This window comes from Triticum dicoccoides, chromosome 7A (genome assembly GCF_002162155.2).
Source record: "Triticum dicoccoides isolate Atlit2015 ecotype Zavitan chromosome 7A, WEW_v2.0, whole genome shotgun sequence".
Lineage (NCBI taxonomy): Eukaryota > Viridiplantae > Streptophyta > Magnoliopsida > Poales > Poaceae > Triticum > Triticum dicoccoides.
The window spans coordinates 298172730-298192214 of NC_041392.1; the positions used below are offsets into that span (position 1 = coordinate 298172730).

A 19485-nucleotide genomic window follows, 5' to 3' on the forward strand; every position below is an offset into this window, starting at 1 on the left:
CTCTAGTTAGCTCGTACTGCACCCTTCCTTTTGTTAGTCCGGTATCATAGAGGGTGTGTGCTGATATCGTTGAGTTTGTAATGTGTGTGGTATGCTGTATAGCATGCGCTCGTTTGTATTTTATTCACTTTTCTGCAACTCATTCTGGTGGTGTCTAAGATGCACATCTCTGACTTATTTTTGCAGCAATGGCATTTGAGCAGCACATCCACGGAGTCTGCATTTCAGCAAAACTGCCAGGTCAATATACCTTCTGTCCGATCAGCTTGTTTATGAATCCCCCCTTGAAAATGTGGTTCTAGAATTCTTGTCGCCTCTGAGGGAGGTTCTACAAATGCCAGGCACATATAAAAATAAGCAGCCTGATTGCAGCCATGAAATATGGTGTGTTCTTTTGATAGCCCAATCACGTGCCAAATGGCGTCCTCGCTCTGCTCCAGCCAACATCAAAATGCTACTACCCCGATCGACTTTGTTTGGAGCCTTATCCTAGCGTTGAATTCTTCGCTTAAGACAGAGACAGTCCAAACCCATTCATTCTGGCCAGTACATGGTACATGATACTTCTTCTGTCCCACAATATAAGATCGTTTTTCAAGCTATGTTAAAAAACGATTATTATGGAACGGAGGGAGTACACGAAGCCCAACTACACCGGCGCAATAGATGTATGTTATGAGAATTGCACGATGTATTGCTCTCGTGCATAGGTATGTATATATGATGTATAAAAGTGGGCCACGGACCTCAACTATACAATGAACTAGGAGGCGGGTCCAATATACAATATGCACACAACACATATACTCAACACCCCTCCGCAGTCAAAGCGGCATCGCGGTTGACGCAAAGATTGGACCGAAACTTCTCAAATGACGTCGTAGGCAAGCCCTTGGTCATGATATCTGCAAATTGTTGGGAAGTAGGAACATGTAAAACACGAATATGGCCAAGGGCCACCTGTTCCCGAACAAAATAAATATCCAACTCAATATGCTTGGTCCGTCGATGATGCACCGGGTTAGCGGAGAGGTAGACCGCGCAGTAGACCACCATGGCACGGTCAACATGGCAAGAGAGCTCCTGAAGCAGCTGGCGAAGCCATGAACACTCGGCAACGGCGTTGGCCACCGCACGATACTCAGCCTCAGCACTGAAACGAGAGACCGTAGGCTGCCGCTTGATGACCACGATATAAGTGAGGGTCCAAGGTAGATACAATAGCCTGAGGTGGAGCGACGAGTGTCAGGGCAGCCCGCCCAGTCTACATTAGAGTAGGCGGTGAGGGCGATGTCGACGGAGGCGTGAAGCGTGACGCTAAGATCCATAGTGCCACAGACATAGCGGAGAATCCGCTTGCGGTAGCCTAGTGAACGCCTCGGGGGGCATGCATATGAAGACACACCTGCTGCACGACATACTGGATCTCCGGTCGAGTCAGAGCGAGGTACTAGATAGCACCAACGATAGACCGATAGAAAGCAGCATCCGAAGCAGGAGAACCATCCGTGGCAGAAAGCTTGGCCTTCGTATCAACAGGCGTGGCGGCGGGCTTGCAGTTAAGCAGGCCGACGCGCTCCAGGAGCTCATGAACATACTTCCGCTGATGAAGGAAGAAGCCATCCGGACGGCGCACCACCTCGACACCGAGGAAGTAGTGCAAAGGGCCCAAGTCCTTGATGACGAACTCAGCGCGAAGACGAGCCGTGAGCTGACTGAGGAGACCAGTTGTACATGCCGTCAGGATGATGTCGTCGACATAGAGCAGTAAGTAGGCCGTGTCAGAGCCCTGATGATAGACGAAGAGCAAGGCGTCCGAGCGGGTAGAGCGGAACCCAAGTTGGTGGAGAAACGCCGCGATGCGCTGGTATCAAGCGCGCGGAGCCTGCTTGAAGCCGTACAAGGACCGCGAGAGCAGGCACACGTGGTCGGGAAGCGCCGGGTCAACAAACCCGGTGGGCTGCTAGCAGAATACCTTCTCCTCGAAGTGACCATGAAGGAAGGTGTCGGAGACGTCCATCTCGTGCACCGGCCAAGCACGGGAGACCGCAAGGTGAAGAACCGTGCGTATCGTGCCGGGCTTGACGACCGGAGCGAAGGTGTCGGTGAAGTCGATGCCAACACGCTGTCGGAAGCCACGAACGACCCAACACGCTTTATAGCGATCAAGGGTACCATCAGGACAAAGCTTGTGTTTGAAGACCCACTTCTCGGTAATCACGTTGGCGTGCCGGGGACGGGGAACAAGCTGCCACGTCCGGTTGCGCAACAGGGCGTCAAACTCCTCTTGCATCGCAGCCATCCAGAGCGGGTCACGAAGAGCGGCTCGAACGGAGGACGGCTGAAAGAACATGCGGTGCCCCCATGTTTGGTTTTGATAATTGATGACAATGTCTATGGACTAATGGTTGCCTTGAGTTATATTTGAAGGTTTTTGTCCATAGGCTTTTCTTGGAGTACATGTGTTGGTTTCAAGAAGAGTTTGTGTCGACCAAGGTGCTATTCAAGGAATTACCTAAAGATTGGTCTTGTGAGAGGTTGATCAAGACTAAGTCAAAGAGTGAATCAAGTTGACCAACCCACAAAGCGTAGAAGATGTACCGAGAGGGATCAAGTGATCCCATGGTATGGTAAGCATTGTCAATTACGCTTCGTGTACTAACCCATGGTCTTCGTGAGGGTTCTTTGTGGGGTTAGGTTGCGGTGTGCAAGTTCAAGTGGAGCATCACGAAGAGATCAAATGCTTGAAGCTTGCCGTCCTTTGTGGTGACAATGGACTTGTGAAGATGTGCGGAAGAGTGGCTCACCCATAATGGAGTATGGGGGAGCAATCAACTAGTCTTCATCAAGTCAACCCAATCAAGAAAGGTGGTCCAACTTGAGGGAGTCAAGATCGTCTTCATCTAGCTCAAGTGGACCATGTCCAAGGCAAAGGTTTGCCCTTAATAGGTTTTCTATTTTACCGGTCTCATGATGGTAGTTGGGAGACTGGGTTATAGGATCGATTGCCGTACTATCAAGGGGGGCTCTCGATGAGTAGCTTGATCGTATCGTTCGCTGAGAGCTCAAACCATTGCATCCTTGCATCATCTTTCTTGGTTCTTGTTTGGTTCTCTTTGAGAGTCTTAGAGCTTTTGGTCATCTTGATGACAAGCTTGAGTTCATCGAAAACGGAGTTCGCTTGCATACTCTATGATGTTTTCGTTGTTGGAGGTTTTGCCGGTTCTTCTTGGTTGGAGGTTTCACTCCTCTATTTGTTGGCATACCTCCCCTGCCTCTTCTTTCTATAACCAGTCGTTGTTTTGATGCTACTCGTTGTCTTGTTTCCAACAAGCTTGAGTTTGCTCAATTCGGAGCTCGTATGCTGAAGTTATGGCAGTTCTTGTTCTCTTGAGTGTGGTTTTGTCAGGGTCCGCGTTGGAAAGGTTTGGGTGGTTTCTTCACGTACACGTCTCCTTCTTTTCCCCCCCTTCTTCCTTGGAGCTTCCTCCGTTTTCTTGCCTCCCTTGTGTGGCTGCCGTTGTTGGTTGCGGTAGTACTGCTCCCAGGAAAGCGGTAGTACCGTAGGCATCAGCGGTAGTACCGCAGGTGCCCACGGTAGTACCGCTCCCCTAGAGCCGCACTACCGCTGCCCACCAGGCTAGTGCCGCCCCTTTGAGGTAGTAGGAGCGGATGTAATTTTTTACATCCGCACCTACCGCGGTAGTACCGCTTTCGCCGCGCGGTAGTACCGCGCTATGCGGTCAGGCAGTAGTACCGCCCCTCGGCAGTACTACTGTGTCGGGTTTTTGCTACTTCCGTTTCTTTGCGGAAGTAGGCACGAAAGTTTCCCTTTTCCCCTGGCTAGGACTTTTGCCTCGCGGTAGTACCGCATGGGGGGCGCGGTAGTACCGCGCGTGCGGAAGTTCCGCCCCCAGCTTCTGTGCGTCTGTTTATCGGTTCTGTGCTGGGGTTGCGGCAGTACCGTGGGTCGGTACGGTAGTACCGCACCGCCGTGCGGTAGTACCGCTTGGATGCAAGCAGTAGTACCGCGCGGCCTTGCGGTAGTACCGTTGGCCAGGCGCGGTAGTACCGCTGGCCGCGGGCTGGTTGGTGGGTAACGGTTGGATTTTTCCCCACCTATAAAAGGGGGTCTTCTTCCCCAATGAACCTCATCCTTTGAGCTCGTGTTCTTCCCCCATTGTTGACCTTCTTCGAGCTTGCTAACTCTCAATCCCTACATGGATTCTTGCTAGTTTTTGAGGGAGAAGAGAGAGGAGATCTAGATCCACATTTCCACCAATCACTTTCTCCTCTATGTGAGGGGAACCCCTTGGATCTAGATCTTGGAGTTCTTGGTGTTCTCTTTCTTGTTCTTCCTCTCATTTTCCTCCCTAGCATTAGTTGCTTCAGTGGGATTTGAGAGAGAAGGACTTGGGCACTCCGTGTGCCCTTGCCATTGCATTTGGTGCATCGGTTTGAGTTCTCCACGTGATACATGGAAGTTACAAGTTGAGAAGCTTATTACTCTTGGGTGCTTGGTACCCTTGAGCTTGTTCCTCTTGGGTGCTTGGGCGCCCTAGACAGTTGTTGGTGTTCGGAGCTCAATCATTGTGGTGCAAAACTCCGGGCAAGCGTCGGGGTCTCCAATTAGGTTGTGGAGATCGCCCCGAGCAATTTGACGGGCACTGGTGACCGCCCCCAAGGGTTGCCAAAGTGTACAGGTTCGGTGACTACCCCCAAGGGTTGCCATTTGTACGGGTTCGGTGACCTCCCTCAAGGGTCCCTTAGTGGAATCACGGCATCTTGCATTGTGCGAGAGCGTGAGGAGATTACGGTGGCCCTAGTGGCTTCTTGGGGAGCATTGTGCCTCCACACCGCTCCAAACGGAGATTAGCATCCCCAAGGGTGTGAACTTCGGGATACATCGTCGTCTCCGCGTGCCTCGGTTATCTCTTACCCGAGCCCGTTACTTATGCACTTTACTTTGTGATAGCCATATAGTTATGTGTCATATATCTTGCTATCTCATAGTTGCTTCTTGCTTAGCATAAGTTGTTGGTGCACATAGGTGAACCTAGTTGTTTTAGGTTTTATGCTTGGCAAATTAACCGCTAGGTTTATTTCGCATTTGTTCAAGCCTAAACCGTAATTATTTTAAAGCGCCTATTCACCCCCCTCTAGGCGACATCCACGATCTTTCAACGGCAACGGCGACGGCTCAGAGGTGGACGCCGCATGAACGTAGTCATCCACAGCATAGCGCGAGCTCGGGCGAAAAACGCCCGTACGGGCGCGGGTCACCAGACCGGCCAGGGGTGCCGGGGGCGCCTTGGGCGCCGAGGGGGCCGCGGGCGCCGGGGGCGCCGAGAGGGCCACGGGCATCGGGGGGACCGTCGGGGCCGCGGGCGCCGACGTCAGGGGCGATGGGGGCGCCATCGTTGTGGCTGTAGGAGGCGCCGCATGCGGGGATCACGCCTCAAAGCCAGGGGGCGAGCCAAGAGAGGCGCGCGAGCGTCCTGGGTGAGGCATCGAGGAGCCCGCGTCATCGGTGGCGGGAGGAATAGCCGGGGGTACCTGCTGAAACGGAAACACGTGCTCATCGAAGTAAACGTGCCGGGAAGTGAACACATGGTGGGAGACGGGGTCGTAGCACCGATATCCCTTAGAGTTAGAGGGGTAGCCGATAAAGATGCAAGCGACAGAACGAGATGCGAGTTTGTGAGGAGCGGAGTCGGCGGTACTAGGATAGCAAAGGCACCCAAAAATACGCAAGCCATCATAAGATGGTGGCGTATCAAAGAAAAGATGGTGAGGTGCATAGTGCCACCGTGGGTGGCAGGGGCGAAGGTTATGAAAAAGTGAAGCAGTAGCGAGTGCGTCCGGCCAGAAACGGGCGGCACATTAGCATGGAACGGGAGCGTGCGAATGCAGTCATTTAGAGTGCGAAGGACGTGTTCGGCTCGACCGTTCTGCTGTGAAGTATACGGGCATGTGAGACGAAAGACCGTGCCGTGGTGCAACAGAGAAGTGCGGAAAGCAAGGTTGTCGAACTCTTTTCCATTGTCGGTCTGAAGAGTAAGGATGAGATGCCCAAAGTGCATGCTGACATAGGAGTAAAAAACCGTCAAAGTGAAGAATGCATCCGACTTTCGTCGTAAAGGAAATGTCCACACATAGTAAGAATAATCATCAAAAATAACGAGATAATATAAATAGCTTGTTTGGTTACCTACATCATTTTTTGAGTGTGCATGAAAAAAAGGCCAGACTGAGTAGAGCCTAGTTGAGTAGATACATGCCAAAATACGACATTTGCTTGTTGATTGGTTATCTGCATATAGGTTGTTGTATCGTGGAAGACTTTACCCGGTGTTTGGTTCTATACATGCATCACGATTAGAAGTTAACAACTATACTAAGCAGAGAGGTTAAAATAGAATGTTCACGGGCTAGAATGTTCACCGACTCCTTCTCCACCGGCTCCGTGGAGCTCCAACACCGTCCATCGTGTCTCCTCGCCGGCCTCCTCCTCCCGACGATAGACAGAGTTGGCGGCAAGGACGAAGCACGTGGCGGCGGTGAGCTGTTGTCCGCGGCCGATGCGGGGCAGGTCGACGGACGGGATGGAAGGGAGCGCTGGCAGTGCAGGAAAGGGAGTGGCCCCGGCGCCGCCGTCGCGGTCGGCGAGGTCGGGCCACGTCTGGCGGAGCGAGGACGTCGGCCAGGGGATGGAGTGGCCCACGACGTGTCGCGGTCGGCGAGGACGGCCAGCGCCCAGCGGGGCGAGGACAGCGGCCAGGGGAGGGAGTGGCCCATGGCGTGTCGCGGTCGGCGAGGGTGGCCCGCGCCTAGCGGAGCGAGGACGGGGACGGGTGGCGGCGAGGTGCTCGACGCGGGCGGCGACGGCGTTGCCGCGACGCCGGTGTCTAGGTGTGCAGCGACGACGTCCTTCTCGTGCCCAAGGCCGGCGATGAACGGCGGCGAAAGCTTCAAATATGAACACGAAATTCAACATATAGAGTGAACGAAACTACGATCTAATCGCTTGAATGGAATCAGCACATCGAGGTGCATATTTTTCGTGTACAACTTATCGCGAATCGAATCACGGTTGTGTAGAAGGGATGAAGAAGATTAACGAGGTGCTTAGAGTGTAGAAGGGATGAAGAAGATTAACGGGGAGTGAGTGTAACACCCTCGATGCGGCTATATCTCCCACGTGTCGAAGCACGACTTAGAGGCATAACCGCATTGAAAGCAATGTCACAAGTGAGGTAATCTTCGCAAACAACCCATGTAATACAATAAGGGAAAAGATACATAGTTGGCTTACAATCGCCACCTCACACAATACATGAATAAAACATTACATCATCCAAATACAATCAAGGTCCGACTACGGAACCAAAATAAAAGAAGAACCCCAAATGCGACAAGGTCCCCGATCGACCCCAACTGGGCTCCACTACTGATCAACTAGAACGAAACAACACAAAGGACAAGATCTTCATCGAGCTCCTCCTGAGCTTGGTTGCGTCATCTGCACGGACTCATCGGCACCTGCAAGCTGGTTTTGGAAGTAACTGTGAGTCACGGGGACTCAGCAATCTCACACCCTCGCGATCAAGACTATTTAAGCTTATGGGTAAGGTAAAAGGTATGAGGTGGAGCTGCAGCAAGCGACTAGCATATATGGTGGCTAACATACGCAAATGAGAGTGAGAAGAGAAGGCAAGGCACGGTCGATAAAAACTATGATCAAGAAGTGATCCTAGAACAACCTACGTCAAGCATAACTCCAACACCGTGTTCACTTCCCGGACCCCGCCGAGAAGAGACCATCATGGTTACACACGCGGTTGATGTATTTTAATTAAGGTCAACTTCAGGTTTTCTACAATCGGACATTAACAAATTCCCATCTGCCCATAACCGTGGGCACGGCTTTCGAAAGTTCAAATCCCTGAAGGGGAGTCCCAACTTAGCCCATCACAAGCTCTCACGGTTAATGAAGGATATTCCTTCTAGCGGGAAGACCCGATCAGACTCGGAATCCCGGTTACAAGACATTTTGAAAAGGCAAAACTAAACCAGCAATACCGCCCGAATGTGCCGACAAATCCCGATAGGAGCTGCACATATCTCTTTCTCAGGGCACACTCAGATTGTCGTAGGTACGGGTAGGCCAGCCCAGAGTTGCCCCTAGTGGCCACCGGCAGCTGACAGGTGGACCAACACTCAGAGGAGCACTGGCCCGGGGGGGTTAAAATGATGATGACCCTTGAGTCTGCAGAACCCAAGGGAAAGAAAAGGGCTAGGTGGTGAATGGTAAACCAATGTTGGGCATTGCTGGAGGAGTTTTACTCAAGGAGAACTGTCAAGGGGTTCCCATAATAGCCCAACCGCGTAAGGAACACAAAATCCGGGAACATAACACCGATATGACGGAAACTAGGGCGGCAAGAGTGGAACCAAACACCAGGCATAAGGCCGAGCCTTCCACCCTTTACCAAGTATATAGATGCATTAATTAAATAAGATATATTGTGATATCCCAACAAGTAAACATGTTGCAACAAGGAACAACATCTCCATGTTCCAACAAGGAACAAACTTCAATCTTCACCTGCAACTAACAACGCTATAAGAGGGGCTGAGCGAAGCGGTAACATAGCCAATCAACGGTTTGCTAGGACAAGGTGGGTTAGAGGCTTGGTTCACAATATGGGAGGCATGATAAGCAAGTGGTAGGTATCATAACATAGGCATTGCAAAGAGCGAGCAACTAGTAAGCAAAGATAGAAGTGATTTCGAGGGTATGGTCATCTTGCCTGAAATCCCGCAAGGAAGAAGAAGGAGTCCATGAAGAAGACAAACGGACATAGTCGAACGGGTCCTCACAAACGCGACGTTCTCTGAACCAAACCGAAGAAGCAACATCGGAAAGAAGCACACAACATAGTAAACAACCAACACATAATCATGGCATGATGCACAATCAAGTATGATGCATGTCCAGTTTAATGAGGCATGGCATGGCAAAGTGCACAAGCAAACCTACAAATTAAGTGGAGCTCAATATGCAACTCCGTTGCGTATTGACGAAACACCACATGACTTATTTAGTTCGATCTCGTTTATGTACCCAACAAGATTAAATGTTAACATGGCAAGAGGGTGAAGCAAAGAAAACTACCTATCTAGGCAAGTTTAAATGAGGCCGGAAGCAACAAACACAATTCCGGAAAACTCCTCATGAGCATATTATAGATTTGGTACTGTTCTGCCCTAAAAAATATTTTAGAGTTGTTAAACATGCAAAGTAAAGTCACCATGTTAAACTAGGCATTTTTCTACCCCATTTACATATAAAGTTTATTAGGTTTAGAGCTACGGTTATTTAGTTATGAATTAAATCATTTTAGCATGGCACAGGAGCAAATTTAACCAAACATCATTTTAAATATTTTAAACATGGATGAAAATGACATATTATGAAACTATATGAAATTCTAAGCATTTTACATATTTAAACCATTTTAATCCGAAGCACGGTTCATGAGTTATTAAATGCATGAACTCTATGGACTTTTTTTTGTAAAACTGCACTCTCTGGATAAATAGCAAATTCGCAGAACAGGGAAAAAACATGATACAGGCCAAATCTGGCTGGCCCAACAGTGCACAGGGGCTCGGGTGTTCGCTCACCCATGGGCTGAGGCCCGACTGGAAGCAGAGGAGGCCGCTGGCTGGGCCAGATCTGGAGTCCAGCAGGTGACTCACGCGCGTGGTGGCCGTGTGCTTGATGCAGCGCTGCTGCATCTCGTTGAAGAAGAACGGCAGAGGTGCCATGGCGACAGGAGGCAGGAGGTCGCAGCGGCGGGGCTCTTCCCGGCCGGATCGCGCCTGAACCTGCGGGAACAAAGCGAGGGCGCACGGATCAACGTAGGAGGAGACGAAGCAGGGGCTTGAGGCGACGAGCTTGAAGGAGGCTGCTGTTGCCTGAAGAAAAGACAGAGAGTTCAGAGAGAAACAGGGGAAGGGAAGGAGAGAGAGACGCCGTGGGATGGCAAAGGCCTGACGGGGCGACCTGAATGCTCACCGACGAGGTCAGCGGCTGCAGGATCGTGATGAGGAAGGGGCGCCAGCGGTCAGAAGGGGCCCGAGGTGTTGGTTGGAGGTCCCATGCGGACGGGAGGCTCCTGGAAGGCGTCTGCTTGGAGCTCCCGCGGCAAGCAAGGCGGAGGGCGCCGGGAACGGAGCAGATTTGGCGAGGGGAGGCGGAGCAGAGGCAAGCCGGCGGCGTCCGGATCCTCTTGGCAGCCTTGGCGTTCGTCCATGGAGGTCCCCTGTCCAAAGGAAACGAGCAGAGGGATGAGAAGAGGGAGAGGAACCCAGAGAGGGAAAAGAAGGGGAAGGGGAACTGGGTAGCGGTCTTGTTCTTGTCGTCGGTGGTGGTCGCCGGCAGCAGGTCGAGCTCCTGCTCAAGGAAGGAGGCGCGCGAGGGGCTGGGCTGCTTGGTTGGTCGGGGATGCAAAACGAGGAGGTGGTTGGTTCGGCCGGGTGGGGTGGATGGATTGGATCGGGGATCCCGAGGAAGGGGGAGACCAGGTGGAGCTAGTGGCGGCGGAGAGGAGGATGGATGGGACAGGATCCCTAATTCCTAGGGTTGCCCATTATATACACTGGTGGGTTAGGTTAGGGGCTAACGGAACCCTCCGATCGTAAACGGACGGTCGGGAAAAATAGGCTAGGGAGCCCAAATAAGAAAACGGAGACGTTTTGTAGATGTTTGGGGATGATCCGGATCCAACGGTGACGAAAGTCTGGTTCGGGTCCGGGACAACTCTCGGACGCGCGCGCGAGGAGGGCCGCGGGCTGACGAGAGAGGTTAGGTTGGGTCTGGCGGATTGTGAAGAGCGGGTTGGTCTGAGAGAAGAGGGGAGAGATGCAGCCCGGCACGGTTTCTGGAGACCGAAAACGTCCGACGTTAGACCGGCTATACTGCCGCTATAGTTATCCGTTGGGGCATCAAACGATCTCTGAATGCGATGAAACTTGACATGCGGTCTATCTATACTATAATAAGAACACACGTCAACTCTCATCCTATTCCGAGAACATTTTCCGGCCACTTATAAAATACTATTTCGGACATGCCGCGGGCGCATGCAAGTGTGTCTGGGCTCAGAACGGACAACGGAGAGAACGAGGAGGCCGGGACGGATGCAAGTTTTGAAAACATGATGATGCAATGCACATGATGACATGACAAGATGCAACACGCAAGTGAATGACATGGCAACAATAGCGAATAACTGAAAGACACCTGGCACATCGGTCTCGGGGCGTCACAACACTCCACCACTACGAGAGGATCTCGTCTCGAGATCTAGAATGGCACCGGAGGGCAAACGGAAGAGAAAGAGAAAGGTAAAATTAAGTTGCTTCTTTGACAAACGAGTGAGACCAAAGAACCTTGAAAAGGTTAAGCCAATCGAGAGAAGCATACAACGGAGATGACGAAGCTGAAAACACTCCGTTAGAAAAGAGGAACAAGGGAGAACAACTTCGGGCAGCACTCCGATTGTAAAGAAAAGGAATTGAATAAGAACTTGATAAGATGAGAAGATACTTGATGAAATCGCAATACGCTGCCTCCGTAACTATTGAATGGATGGAACAAGGGGTAAGAAAGATCTCGGACAGCACTCCGGTTTAAAAGAGATGACAAACTTGATAAAATGAAAGAGCTTGAGAAAAAGGGACACAACACTCCGGTTAAAAGGATAAGCATGAAAAGAACATGATCCTGACAAGAACAAGAAGAAAGGTTGAAGAGAGCAACAACACAATGCCTCCGGACGGAAGAAATAGAAGATAGATAATTGAAATAAAAGAATGGAGGAGAAAATGCCAACTTCTGCTACAAAAGAGCTTGAAAAGGCATCTTTAGGAGAAGGGTTGAACTGAGTTGTTGGAAAACCAACAATGAAAAGAATACGCTTGATATGGTCTTAAGGAATACATCTCAAATTATGAGGTGACAACCTGCCACTCATGGGAAAAAGAATTGGATTGATATGAACAAGGAGATGAGAAAATATTTCATAGGGAGGATAAAGAAGAGCTTGGGTCCTTTATAAGCACCATAAATAGCAACAATCCTTAGGGAAAGCTTAAGGTGAAAGAAATAACCCAAGATAACTCCAATGAAGAGATTGATGGATTTAAGATACCCCATTCTTAACAACCTGTGAATCATGAAACATGAACTCAAATTATCAAGAATGACATAATACCACCCCCAGTGATACGATAGAAAGAATTGCACATCGGATTGCAAGATGGAGAATGCTTGAACTCCTCTGAAAAGAATCTTGATGAACACTCCGAAAAGGAATTAAATCCTTTATGAACCATCATGTAGAACATCTATGAAAAACTCCGGTAGCAAAAGGATGATCAAACGAAAATAAAGATGAAAAGAATAAGATTGGAGCCTGGCAATGATTTAGATGGATCTCCGTGACGATATAGTTGAAAGAGCTTGGAACTCCGGTAAAAGATGAATAATTGAGATCAAGAATTTTGATGAGGCTCCGGAATAAGGAATTAAATTTACTCGATGAAAACAAGAATAAGAATTACGTTATGCGTATCCTTCACCAATTTAGATTGATGACAAGCAATGGATTTGGCATACTAATTCTCGTAGAAAGGATTAAGATAGATATGGAGCAAACTTGAGAAGGTCTTCAACGAACCACCGGAAGGATTGAAAACAACGAACCACCGTAAGAATTAAAAATGAACGAAGAGAAGATAAAGAAACATTGGGAAGAATTATAAAAAGAACGAAGATACTTGAGAGAATTTAGATACAACTGAAACGAAGAGATCACGCGCTGATTAAAGAATATTGAATGATGCACCGGTGAGATTTGGGGAACGAGAGCTGAAAACTGAGAATGAACAAGTCTTCTGAAATGATGGGCTCCGGATAATCGAACTGAAAAATACCCTTGAATATCTCCTGATGGGTGAAAAGGATTCTCACAATCAAAAATAATTATGAGAGGATGGCAACAAGCTAGCACCATGAATCTTGAAGAGAATGGAGCAAGATTAAAGAGAAACTCGTCTTCGGTCTTCAATATCTAAGAATGACGATGAGAAACACCACCAAATTGTTGAGGTACTCCGGGATGAAAAATGGAAAGGTTGAACCAACGATGAAAAGAATTTGAAAGATCTTGGAGAAATACATATGACTAATGCTGAATCATTCTTACGTCAAACTTTGAAAAGAATTTGATTATAACTCCGGAAAAATAAGAAGAGTCAGGTAAGATCCTGGGAAAAAACCTGTGGGTTAGGGCCCACTCAAAAGAAACACCGTTGAAATGATTAAAAGAGAGGTTGCACCGGTTGAATTAAATGACTTGAATGAGATAACAACCTGGAAAGATCTTGAACGAATGCAGAGTGGAAAACACGAATCTTCGAGATATCTTGAGCACTCCAGAACAAATGAATAGCGAGAAATGAATGGTTATGAGGTGCACTGGCACGAGAAAAGCATTTGAAATGATGAAAAAGGATATGATCAACACCAAAGCTTGATTTAAATCCACCGGAGAAGAAAAGAATGAATAATGATGAACTTGAGGCTCCGTTAGTATCTTCATGAGCATCACCGGATAAGAACATTCAAAGACAAGAATGAAGAGTCTTCACATGAATAAAATGGATACTCGATTAAGATATATGAGCCCTTGAAGAAAAAAAGGGAGGGAGGGCGGGAAAACAAAGGCAACTTGGAGACGGATGAAACAAACACCGTCGAGAAGAACTGATACTTGATCTTGCGGTTGTTGAAATGATCGGATCCGCTTGAAGAGAAACACACCGGTTGAAAAGAATTGACATGACAATCTCGATTATCATGAGGATTGGTATTCACATCGGAGTATGAGAACACCGTTTAGAGAAGGTATGGAATCAACATTTGACATTGAAGCAACTCGAATACCACAACTCAAAACAAAAAACAAAGGATTGGCTTGCAGAATAGGCCGGAACAAACATATGATAGAGATTTCGTCTGAAGTTCTCGTGGTGGGGCCTACACGGGCTCGATCGTACAGCACCATCATGTACAAGGCAGTGCACATGACATACGAAGCGTCCCCGAGTCGGCATAGCCAAGGACTCTTTAAGACACAACGAGACCACTTTAAAACCAACCGTGAATAGGCGGACCACTAGACGTCGAACCCCAATTTCGTATCATACATCTGTCGGAAAGATATCCTAAGAGCTACTTGAATTCCCACTTATAAACTCCCGAAATTTTCCGGTTATGCAATCAGGTGTTGGAGATACAAGGGAAGCATAATATCTCACCCAAAGCTAACAAATCCTACATCCAGCTGTATCCATCCTTCAACACATAACCAAGAAACCTTCGGAAATCGTCTACCTCAACCCTCAAAAAGCATCCGTTATACAAGTTATGGCAATACTCCCGAACTCCCGCCCCAGTACTGGGTCGCGTCGAGGTTATCTCACCAACAACTGCATAAAAGAGATTTTTGATGTTGGCGAAACTAAACTCAGGTATTCCAGAACTGCAACGATAAAATTGTGACGACAACACCTCGGAGCTCAACTCCCCGGGACACTGCCACAACCCCTAAATGTCAGGAGGCACCAAGAACAATGTTCTCGTCACAAAACCATCGGAACGATTCCAAGATACCCGCGTGAACCTAAATTTTTTTTGTGAAAATTTGAGAAGAGAAGAGTCAAAACTCTACGTCAGGATGCCTTACCAGAGCGATGAAGGGACTGGGGAGTAAAAATAATTCCTGAACACTCCGATATATAATTCCTAAATGACTCAAAACATTTTTCTAGACTCAACAACGGCTGCTAATCCGATCAAGCAGTGGGGGCTCCTAAGGTCGGGGAAGGCTCTGATTACCAACTTGTAACACCCTCGATGCGGCTATATCTCCCACGTGTCGAAGCACGACTTAGAGGCATAACCGCATTGAAAGCAATGTCGCAAGTGAGGTAATCTTCGCAAACAACCCATGTAATACAATAAGGGAAAAGATACATAGTTGGCTTACAATCGCCACCTCACACAATACATGAATAAAACATTACATCATCCAAATACAATCAAGGTCCGACTACGGAACCAAAATAAAAGAAGAACCCCAAATGCGACAAGGTCCCCGATCGACCCCAACTGGGCTCCACTACTGATCAACTAGAACGAAACAACACAAAGGACAAGATCTTCATCGAGCTCCTCCTGAGCTTGGTTGCGTCATCTGCACGGACTCATCGGCACCTGCAAGCTGGTTTTGGAAGTAACTGTGAGTCACGGGGACTCAGCAATCTCACACCCTCGCGATCAAGACTATTTAAGCTTATGGGTAAGGTAAAAGGTATGAGGTGGAGCTACAGCAAGCGACTAGCATATATGGTGGCTAACATACGCAAATGAGAGCGAGAAGAGAAGGCAAGGCACGGTCGATAAAAACTATGATCAAGAAGTGATCCTAGAACAACCTACGTCAAGCATAACTCCAACACCGTGTTCACTTCCCGGACCCCGCCGAGAAGAGACCATCACGGTTACACACGCGGTTGATGTATTTTAATTAAGGTCAACTTCAGGTTTTCTACAACCGGACATTAACAAATTCCCATCTGCCCATAACCGCGGGCACGACTTTCGAAAGTTCAAATCCCTGCAGGGGAGTCCCAACTTAGCCCATCACAAGCTCTCACGGTCAACGAAGGATATTCCTTCTAGCGGGAAGACCCGATCAGACTCGGAATCCCGATTACAAGACATTTCGACAAGGCAAAACTAAACCAGCAACACCGCCCAAATGTGCCGACAAATCCCGATAGGAGCTGCACATATCTCTTTCTCAGGGCACACTCAGATTGTCCTAGGTACGGGTAGGCCAGCCCAGAGTTGCCCCTGGTGGCCACCGGCAGCTGACAGGTGGACCAACACTCAGAGGAGCACTGGCCCGAGGGGGTTAAAATAATGATGACCCTTGAGTCTGCAGAACCCAAGGGAAAGAAAAGGGCTAGGTGCCGAATGGTAAAACCAATATTGCTGGAGGAGTTTTACTCAAGGCGAACTGTCAAGGGGTTCCCATAATAGCCCAACCGTGTAAGGAACACAAAATCCGGGAACATAACACCGATATGACGGAAACTAGGGCGGCAAGAGTGGAACAAAACACCAGGCATAAGGCCAAGCCTTCCACCCTTTACCAAGTATATAGATGCATTAATTAAATAAGATATATTGTGATATCCCAACAAGTAAACATGTTTCAACAAGGAACAACATCTCCATGTTCCAACAAGGAACAAACTTCAATCTTCACCTGCAACTAACAACGCTATAAGAGGGGCTGAGCGAAGCGGTAACATAGCCAATCAACGGTTTGCTAGGACAAGGTGGGTTAGAGGCTTGGTTCACAATATAGGAGGCATGATAAGCAAGTGGTAGGTATCATAGCATAGGCATTGCAAAGAGCGAGCAACTAGCAAGCAAAGATAGAAGTGATTTCGAGGATATGGTCATCTTGCCTGAAATCCCGCAAGGAAGAAGAAGGAGTCCATGAAGAAGACAAACGTACGTAGTCGAACGGGTCCTCACAAACGCGACGTTCTCTGAACCAAACCGAAGAAGCAACACCGGAAAGAAGCACACAACATAGTAAACAACCAACACATAATCATGGCATGATGCACAATCAAGTATGATGCATGTCCAGTTTAATGAGGCATGGCATGGCAAAGTGCACAAGCAAACCTACAAATTAAGTGGAGCTCAATATGCAACTCCGTTGCGTATTGACGAAACACCACATGACTTATTTAGTTCGATCTCGTTTATGTACCCAACAAGATTAAATGTTAACATGGCAAGAGGGTGAAGCAAAGAAAACTACCTATCTAGGCAAGTTTAAATGAGGCCGGAAGCAACGAACACAATTCCGGAAAACTCCTCATGAGCATATTATAGATTTGGTACTGTTCTGCCCTAAAAAATATTTTAGAGTTGTTAAACATGCAAAGTAAAGTCACCATGTTAAACTAGGCATTTTTCTACCCCATTTACATATAAAGTTTATTAGGTTTGGAGCTACGGTTATTTAGTTATGAATTAAATCATTTTAGCATGGCACAGGAGCAAATTTAACCAAACATCATTTTAAATATTTTAAACATGGATGAAAATGACATATTATGAAACTATATGAAATTCTAAGCATTTTACATATTTAAACCATTTTAATCCGAAGCACGGTTCATGAGTTATTAAATGCATGAACTCTAGGGACTTTTTCTGTAAAACTGCACTCTCTGGATAAATAGCAAATTCGTAGAACAGGGAAAAAACATGATACGGGCCAAATCTGGCTGGCCCAACAGTGCACAGGGGCTCGGGTGTTCGCTCACCCATGGGCTGAGGCCCGACTGGAAGCAGAGGAGGCCGCTGGCTGGGCCAGATCTGGAGTCCAGCAGGTGACTCACGCGCGTGGTGGCCGTGTGCTTGATGCAGCACTGCTGCATCTCGTTGAAGAAGAACGGCAGTGGCGCCATGGCGACAGGAGGCAGGAGGTCGCAGCGGCGGGGCTCTTCCCAGCCGGATCGCGCCTGAACCCGCGGGAACAAAGCGAGGGCGCACGGATCCACGTAGGAGGAGACGAAGCAGGGGCTTGAGGCGACGAGCTTGAAGGAGGCTGTTGTTGCCTAAAGAAAAGACAGAGAGTTCAGAGAGAAACATGGGAAGGGAAGGAGAGAGAGACGCCGTGGGATGGCAAAGGCCTGACGGGGCGACCTGAATGCTCACCGACGAGTTCAGCGGCTGCAGGACCGTGATGAGGAAGGGGCGCCGACGGTCAGAAGGGGACCAAGGCGTTGGTTGGAGGTCCCATGCGGACGGGAGGCTCCTGGAAGGCGTCTGCTTGGAGCTCCCGCGGCAAGCGAGGCGGAGGGCGCCGGGAACGGAGCAGATTTGGCGAGGGGAGGCGGAGCAGAGGCAAGCCGGCGGCGTCCGGATCCTCTTGGCAGCCTTGGCGTTCGTCCATGGAGGTCCCCTGTCCAAAGGAAATGAGCAGAGGGATGAGCAGAGGGAGAGGAACCCAGAGAGGGAAAAAAAGGGGAAGGGGAACTGGGTAGCGGTCTTGTTCTTGTCGTCGGTGGTGGTCGCCGGCAGCAGGTCGAGCTCCTGCTCAAGGAAGGAGGCGCGCGAGGGGCTGGGCTGCTTGGTTGGTCGGGGATGCAAAACGAGGAGGTGGTTGGTTCGGCCGGGTGGGGTGGATGGATTGGATCGGGGATCCCGAGGAAGGGGGAGACCAGGTGGAGCTAGTGGCGGCGGAGAGGAGGATGGATAGGACAGGATCCCTAATTCCTAGGGTTGCCCATTATATACACTGGTGGGTTAGGTTAGGGGCTAATGGAACCCTCCGATCATAAACGGACGGTCGGGAAAAATAGGCTAGGGAGCCCAAATAAGAAAACGGAGACGTTTTGTAGATGTTTGGGGATGATCCGGATCCAACGGTGACGAAAGTCCGGTTCGGGTCCGGGACAACTCTCGGACGCACGCGCGAGGAGGGCCGCGGGCTGACGAGAGAGGTTAGGTTGGGTCTGGCGGATTGTGAAGAGCGGGTTGGTTTGAGAGAAGAGGGGAGAGATGCAGCCCGGCACAGTTTCCGGAGACCGAAAACGTCCGACGTTAGACCGGCTGATGGGGTTATGTACCTAGGGTAGGGTCATGGACCTGATCTAAGTACCTTACCCAAGGACACCCTTAGAAGAGGTCGCCTTCCAGTCGACCAACGAGGGACTCACTCGACTGACTTGAAGGACTCGACCACGAAGACTCACTCGACCACCAGAAGGTCAAGAGGCACTCTGCACTGCAACGGCCTGTAATTAAGTAGACTTTATGATAGTAAAGACACTTTATGTGGGGCGTTACCAGTAACGCCCCGGACTTAACTCACCTTAAACCCTCTCCTACGTGGGTTGGCTGGGGTCCTGGCGCACTCTATATAAGCCACCCCCCTCCACAGGCAGAAGGGTTCGGCACCTTGTAACTCATATACTCATAATCCACTCGACCGCCTCCGGGCTCCGAGACGTAGGGCTATTACTTCTTTCGAGAAGGGCGTGAACTCGTACATCCCTTGTGTCTACAACCTCTCCATAGCTAGGACCTTGCCTCTTCATACCTACCCCCCACTCTACTGTCAGGCTTAGAACCACGACAGTTGGCGCCCACCGTGGGGCAGGTGTTTTAGCGATTTTGTGGAGAAGTTGCGATTCTTCCGAGTACTTTCATCATGGTGTCTGCTGGAGTTTTGGTCGAGGGTCGAGAGATCCGTCTCGGCACTCTCACCTTCATCGCCGACGACTCCGCGTGGCTCCAGGAGGCTCCACTCAACG

General features: G+C 49.3%; 1 protein-coding gene across 1 annotated transcript in view; it reads left to right on the forward strand.

Moving 5' to 3' along the window:
* LOC119329248 (O-fucosyltransferase 6-like) overlaps positions 1-247 on the forward strand; it is a 6381-nt gene extending 6134 nt beyond the window's left edge. The window contains exon 11 of the mRNA XM_037602261.1: positions 187-247. The gene's annotated coding sequence lies outside the window, so the exon portion shown is untranslated. The remainder of the gene's footprint in view (positions 1-186) is intronic.
* The last annotated feature ends 19238 nt before the right edge of the window (positions 248-19485 follow it).